Source organism: Pteropus medius, unplaced genomic scaffold, assembly GCF_902729225.1.
Source record: "Pteropus medius unplaced genomic scaffold, Ma_sr-lr_union100, whole genome shotgun sequence".
NCBI lineage: Eukaryota > Metazoa > Chordata > Mammalia > Chiroptera > Pteropodidae > Pteropus > Pteropus medius.
Genome location: NW_024340849.1, coordinates 18,607,428 through 18,615,435, shown reverse-complemented (window position 1 = coordinate 18,615,435; position 8,008 = coordinate 18,607,428).

Here is an 8,008-nt window from a genome sequence, read left to right as displayed (position 1 = left end):
CATGTAGCCACTGATTCAGACATTTGGATGAAAAGTGTGTTGATGGGCAAATGAACATTCTTGTGGGTAGATACATCCAGTCACAAAATATATCTTATTCATTAACCTATGTTCCCCGGGCTGCAAGAAGAGGGAGCGAATTGTGGGTACTTGAGCTCCAGCCTCAGTTTCATCATCTATAAAATGGAGATGATTTCGATTTAGATGTCGTCAATTTGTTTACCTACACCTTCCTTTCCCATTTTATCTCAGTCAGCCCCCAAAGCACTTCTGCAGGAGTAGGTATTCTCTCATTTTACAGGTGATGAAACTGAGGCTTGTGGAGGTTCAGCAACCAGTGAGAGGCGGTATCATTGTAATACCCTACCTGCTTGCCTCGTGAGGTTGCTCTGATGATCAGGTGAGATCACGGATGGGAAAGGGCCCGATCACAAATTTGAATTTGCACAACTATTGAAAAGTGCCGTCCTGGTGAATTGAATCACACCTGCCAAACTCTGCCTGCTCCCAGCAAACCACGTAACTACAAAGAGAGAAAAACACTTGCTAAACAGTTGTCATCATCATCCTTGCTACCTCTGCCGATTCTTTACTGTGTGCCAGCATTGTGCAAGGCCTTGGTCGTGCGCTAGTTTAGCTGGGAACCTGAAGCCCTTTGACCATGGCCTGCAAGGCTTATAATCTGGCCACTGGTCACATCCCTTTGGGAAGCTTCTGAGTCTGCAAACTTCCTCATCTTCTTATAGATGACCAATGAACATGTAGACTTTTAATAGCTCTGAGAAACTCCAGAGTTAAGAAACCCATGACTTTAACTTGGTATTTCTCAAACTTAGTTCACCAGGAAACTCCAGCCCTTTTTTCCTGCCCAAAAGTTGTTGCAGGGTTGGGGGAAGCATGTGTTGAGGCAGTGTGGACCACCTGTGCGTACAGAATTTAACAGCAAACTGGCTTATTTGGGGTCAGGCTTATCTGGGAAATCCAGGCCTTTAGGATTCAATGAACGGGTGATGGCCTCCAGCTGTCGGGAGTTTACAATCTGACCAGAGAAAGAACTGACCTTCACATCAACTGTGTGGGGCTGGGGCTGGGGGCAGGGAGGCTTCTGGGGCTGGAGAGAGGCTTTGGAGCACACCAGGAGACAGGCTGTCTGGGACAGAGGCAGAGTCTGAAGGCTGAGGGTAGGTCACTGTGCCAGGTGCAAGGCTTGGTGGTAATGGTAGCTTGGTGGCCGGTCTGGCTGTGTGTGCAAATCCTGCCTCCACAACCATTGAGCTCTGTGACATTGGGCACGTCCCTTCCATTCTCTTCGTCTCTTATTCCTTATCTGAAAAGGGAGGTGATAACAATAGAACCTGCCCCATACGGTGAGAGCTTTGTAGGTCAAATAAATGAATTGAGGCAAGTCTCCAATAAATGTCAGCTAGTGATTTTACAAACTCCCTTTTTCTTACCTTTAATGCTTCTTCCTTTTCAGGTGGTTCGCTGGGATACTAAAGTCAGCCCATTTGGGGCTCCACTTTACAAGACCAGTTTTCTAACACCTGAGATATGAAACCACGAGGCATCCCTTTAGAAAGCAGTGCATGATGTGGTCAGGAGACAGGTGTGCGTGGGGCGAGGGCTAACTCCAGCTCTCCTCAGATTGCTCCAGCTGCCACCTCACAAGGCCTCAAGTCAGTCTGGTTCAAATCACCTGAGTATCTGGCTAAGAAAGTGGTTGTTGGAAGAGCTTCTCACAAGCTTTATGATCCAAGGTGGGGGGTGCGGGTGGGGGTGATAGAGCAGTCTCCCCTGGACAGGCTGGCAGAGCTCTCAACCCCAGCCAGATGGGTTCCCTACACACAGACACACACACGTGTGTGCCCCCACGTGATCACACCAGGTCCATCGCTGTCCTGTTGACTAGTGGAGAGCTCCCCACTCCCTCCTTGTTCATTCTGTGGTTTTACTTGCCTCCCCTCCAGGCGGGCCGAGAGACAAGCCAAGGCCAGAAGACGAGATAGCTGGGCTTGGCCACCCCTCCCCTCTGGGATGCAGCCCTCTCCCCGGGGCTTTGGAATTTCTTACTCCTTGCCCAGCCCTCTCCCTGTAGTAAGCCCTGCCTGCAGTGAGGTGGCAGGACAGCCCTTGTGACAGCAGTCCCCTGTCCTCTTAGGACGTGGGCTCTTGAATAAACCTGCTTTCCTCCTCCTGAGCTCTGGTCTCCGGAGGTATTGGCTTACAGGCAGCAAGCAGCCGGACCAGTAAGTAAGGACTGATTCTCTGCTGCTCGTTCTGTGAGCATCTCTGAAGGTGGGGGATGTCTTACTTAACTGAAGGCAACCTCTTCCAAAGAGGGTTGCAGTCACTTGTGTTGGACACCAAGGGACCGCTTTAAATTCTTGGCTTGAGGGGTTTTTGTTGTTTGGGGACATCGGTAATGCGACTTGAGACTGCAGCCCTGTGTGAAGAGGAGCACGGGGGTCAGCTTTTCAGAGACTTCTTTCTGTTCCCTCCACTCAGTACCAGGGTGAACATGGAGTCTCCTTGATGTCACTGAGAGGCAGGTTCGTAACTTGTCACCAGTACACTGAGCCCTTTGCTGTCCTAGCGTCATGTGGTCCCCAAAGAGACCCTCCCATTGGGGCTTATTTTCTTTCTCAGGGTTATATAAAACAAAGTTGTATCTTACAGCTCCCGATAGTTTTGATTTGAAAAAGCATGGCTCTCTATTAACCAGAATTCTCTGTCCTCCAGCCATTCCTAAGAGCAGAACAGTTACTCTGTTAGTAAACTCCAGCATGGCTGTGGTCACCGAGCGTTCTTCTGTGGACCTAGAACACAGGCCTACAAATTGCAGAGGGCAGTGCCAGGCCACCCGAATGTTCTAAGTCTCCCTAGCACACTGGGGCTGGGTGGTTAAGAGAGAGCCCCACCAGATGAGACAAATAGGGACTGGCTGCAGAGCTAGGCTGGAGATGTGTGTCTGGGAGAACATGCAGCCCTGGCCCTGCCCAGAGGTGGCTCAGGATGAGGTGAACATAGGTGGGAAGGGTCAGGCACCTATGTGTTAAGGATACAGAGAATAGAGACTCTTAGCTCGGGTGACGGGTTTTCACCAGGGTGGCAGGAAAGCTCTGGAAGCGGCCTCAGTAGCCATGCGGCTCATGTCCCCATGGCGACCCAGCTCCTCTTGCTTTCACCTCTCCCTCTTGGCTTCTATGCCTATGACCTGCTTCTAGGAATGGCTGACAATGTAGCTCCTCAGGAGTGAGAAGCTGACTGTCAGGTCAGTTGTCACTATGAATGCAGAGTGGCCCAAGTGGCCGGTGTCCCCATTCCCTGCCACCTCAAGTGCCACTGGCTAACATATAGGTGGCTGTTTCCACTTTGGCACCAATTTCTGGTCAATCAGATGTGGACCGGGTCACATGCTATGCAGTATGGAAGCCTCTGTAACCATGTTTTCTCAGGAAGGGGAAGTATTACTGCTCAATGTATTCACCTGAAGGTATAAATTAAAGGGCCTGAAGACTTCACATGTCACCCTCCCTAGGCGCTCTGAATTTTAACCAGGGGTGTGGAGTTCACCACTCTATTCCTTTTTTTCTTTTGAGCTATAATTGATATATAACATTGTTATATAACATTGTATAATTGATATATAACATTCGTTTCAAGTACACAATGTAATGATTTGATATTTGTATACACATATTGCTTACATGCTCTCGTTCAGCTCTCTTTTTCTTAGATTTCGTAAAGCCGCCTCAGGCACGAACAGACACTTCTGTAAACTCGATGATGCCCGCTTCCATGGATATCTCCTTCGTGATGAAAAATGACATAAATGGCACTGTTCTGGATCTACTGTATCAGGCCCACAATCCATCCAGTAACAGTGTTACTCAAATGAGGGACGCTGACACATGTGCTGTGGAAAGACCTGCGTAGCCTTGGATGTTAACTACTACGGTCTCCTCACATAGCACTTCACGTACTCTGGGATTGCTTTAACAACCCAGGATGATTCTATAAGAATACTCTTATCTATATATTTTTTAAATATATGAAAACTTGAATAATATGAGAAAAAAACATATGTTATAAACATTTAGAAAATAGGAGAAAAACAGAAAAATTACCTACCTTACCACTTTAATACAACCATTGATAGTGTAAACAAATTGATATGTAATAAATATGATGTACTTAAGTGTAGAGCTCTAGGAATTTTTACGCACATGTACATCTGTGTCACCACCACCCAGATGAAAATGTAGAGCATTCTTTGCACTCTGGTATGCCCCCTCATTCCCCCCTCAAGAGATGCTCCCTACAGAGGTAATCGCTATTCTGACCTCTATCAACATGGATAAGTTTTGCGTATTTTTCGAGCATCCTGTAAATGGAGTCATAGAGTATGCAGTTTGATGTCTTTTTTCAAAAACACGATACCCGTGAGATTCATTCATATGTCTATCAGTAGTTTGTTTTCATGGCTGCTTGGTATTCCGTTGTATGTACCTCATCATCCCCCCATCTTAATATGAACACCATGAGCATTTTAATGTAATTACTTATTTTTCCATTGTATACATAGTTTCGAACATAGTTATAAAGCAGTGTACTACAGTTTACAGTGTTTTTTTGTCTCTTTACACATAATATTTCTGGTCTTTAATTTTCATCCTGTACTGTCTTGGAGAAAAGTTGCTGGAGTTGCTTTATACCCATGTAAAAAACACTTCCTCCTATTTGTTCTCAAACTGCCATTTAGAAAGCGCCAATGGGCAAAACACAACCGTATCCTTCATAAATTGGTGTGTCCTCGCTCAGCCATTATCTTCCCAGACAGAGGTCTTGCCTTTTCCTCTTAACCATGTAAGAACAGACCAGAGGGCCCAGGCCCACATCTGGGAGCTCACAGCCATGATGGACACAGAGAAACTTGTGGGAGAGAATTTCTCCCACCTGGTAGATTGCCTCTTCTCAGGGCTGGGCAAATCTCCATGGTCTCAGGCTCTGAGCTGCATATGGAAACTGGAAAGCAGACTGGATAATGACCGATGAGATCAGCTGGTCTGCAGCAAGGCTGGGGTGCTGCTTAGTCACTGGATGTCACTGATTCTCCTTGAAGACTCAGGCCCTGGAGCCCTGGAGGTGGTCTGACTAGGGTCCTGGCTCCCACACCCCATTGTCTCCCAGCATTAGGCACATCAGACCAGGCAGAAATCTAAAGGCTGGCTGGGCTGTGCATTCTAGTTCATGTACATTGTGAGCTTCAGTTCCTGGGGAATTTGCTTCTCTCTGCAACCTAGAAATGCCATGTGAGCAACAACTCATGTGTGTGGGCACATGCGCGTGCATGTAAGTAGCTTGCTCTCTGCTCTCGGTAGCAGCATGCTCCCTCGTTTTGTAGTTTCTGATTTATCTTGTCTGGTGTTCCTAAAAGGCCCCAAGGAACTGCATGTTTAAAGCACGAGTCTGGTGTTTACTTCTCCTGCCTGAGACCCTCACGTCCATGACAGCTTCGGGCCTCTCTGATGTGTCTGTGCCGAGGCGGCACTGAGGCTTGGCTTCGGAGGACCCCCTCTCAGTACCGCCCTCTGCTCTGACCCATTAGAACGCGGCAGAACTGTGGAGAGAGCAGTGGTGGCAGAGCATGGGCAGCAGAGGCCTCGTCTTCCACACTGGCCGGTTTCCTGAAAAGCTTGTTGTCATCTATCAGTGCTTGTTTCGTCACTGAGGCTCTCGTACCAGAGGCCCTGGGCGTATGTGGACTCTATGGCAGGGTTCCTGTCCCTGGGGAGTAAGGCCAGGGCACAGGACACAGACCTCCATCTTTGTTCCATCTGTGTGTCCTAGTTGCTCCCCACGGCCCCGAGACCTCCCTGGTTACGCACCTGTCAGCAGATGTCCATGAAAGCAAGAAGGGGAGAATACGAGCTGTTCCCTGTCGCCCTTGCTCTGTTGGCGGGTGGAAAGGTTGGGGCAGCTGGAGATTCAAATAAATACAAGATCCAGGGTGAAGAAGAGGATCCTTCAGGGCTCCAAGTGTCCACAAAGGCGAGCCGTGGGGGATGTCACAGTTGTTGTCCTCTTCTCTGCTGCTCCAGACTGTGTCCCCAGCTGTCTCTCACTGTGTCCTCAGCTGACAGGCCTGTGGTCTGTTACTAGCAGCTCAGAGGCTGTGTAACACTGGACTCCCTGGTTCTGGGGCTTTGCATCTGCTATATTTTCACCAAGGAGATAAAAAAAAAAAAAAGGGCAGTTTCCTTGGCCAGAGAAACTTGGGGCACAGGCCAGTAGCTGAACAGATATTAGCCCTGCCTCTGCTACCCTAGGTTTCTTTACTGTGGGCTCCTTCTAGCCCTTCCTCAACTCCCAGGAATACAGAAGGTCCAAGGCTTTGGCTAACTTTGCTAAGAGAAGCATCTTTGAAGCGCCGTTGAGGAAGGGACCGAGGGAGCACAGGCCTGTGGCGCCACCTAGGGGAAAAGGTGTCCCTGGGCTCGCTGCTGGTGCAACTGGACTCCTTATTGCAAATCAACCCAGTTTATGAAAATCCAGGATTCACTTTTAAAATAAAAAATGAGATGGAGGGAAAGAGAAAGAAGAGTTATCACTGACTTCATTAAAATTATTTCAATTATTTCTCATTTACAAAGGCGTATGTTCTCATCCTACGTTTTAAGTTATTTGATTTAGTAAGGAATTTACAAACTCGGTTTCCCCGTGAAGGTGGAAGAGGTGGTACTTATTATGTAAAGTGAGAAAACCTATAAAAGAATTAGATCACTCTCCAAAAGAGCAATACAGATAGACTTGGTTTTATACTTTTTTATTGTCATTTAAATTTTTAAGTCATAAAAATGCAAACCTAAGCGTGTTAATACAAGGAAAAATTGTCCTTCCTTTGTTTGGAGCCATCTAGGACCGAGGCCGCTAATCTTTGATCGAATCTCACGTAAACACCAATGACTTTCAGATCTTGCTCCATCCCAGACACTAGACTCTTTTGCCCAAGTGCCTGCTCAGCATCTCCGCTTGGATGTCTGAACCATTGACCCTCCCCTCAAACTTGCTCCACCTGCAGCTTTCTCATCTCAGTGGCTAAGATAAAAAGCCAGGAGTCATCCTTGACTTCTCTTCCTACCAACCAATAGCCAATCCGCGAGGAAATCAAGCCTCCATCTTTAGAATATAACTAGAATCTGACAACTCCTCATTACCCTACTGCTGACTCCAGATCCGAGATACTGTCGTTTCTTGGCCCGGATTGCTTATTGCAAGAGCATTGTAACTGGCCTCCCTGCTCCAACTTTGTCCCCCTACAGGTCATTTCAATAGAGCAGACTGAGGCATCCTTCACACGTGAGTCAGATGGTGTCTCTTCTCTACTCATAAGCCTTCAATGGCTCCCCATTGTACTCAGAATAAAAGCCGAAGTCCCTACAATCCCTTATAAGGTTTGCGCCCAGGGTGCATCTCTGACTCCTTGCTGACCACTCACTCATCATGCTGCCCACTCTGCTCCGGCCACGCTGGCCTCCTTGCTGTCTCCTGAGCACACCAGGCACACCCCTATGTGAGGGCCATGAACTGGCTGTTTCTCCTACTCTCCCAGGGACAGAAGACACCCACTGAGGGTAAATCCTGAGAAACTCACCAGCGGAGGTTTAGTGGAGGAACAGCTGTGAAAGAAGACCGAAAGGAGGGTCACCTGTGTCATGAGTCAAACAAGGAGGAGTCGAACAAGATGAAGACAGAAAAGTTTCCACTAGGTTTGGCAACATGAAGGTGGCTGGTGGCATTAGTAAGATGGACGATTAGTAAGATTAGTAAGGTGGCTATGCCAGGTTACAGTGGTTTAAAGAATGAGTGAACTACTCATAAATTTCTTAGCAACACTAGGAATAGAAAAAAAACTTCCTTACTTTGGTAAAGTGCACTTATCTGACACCTACTGTAGGAGCGCACCGAATGGTGAACAAAGAACCGTCCTAAGGTTTGGCTCCCCCAC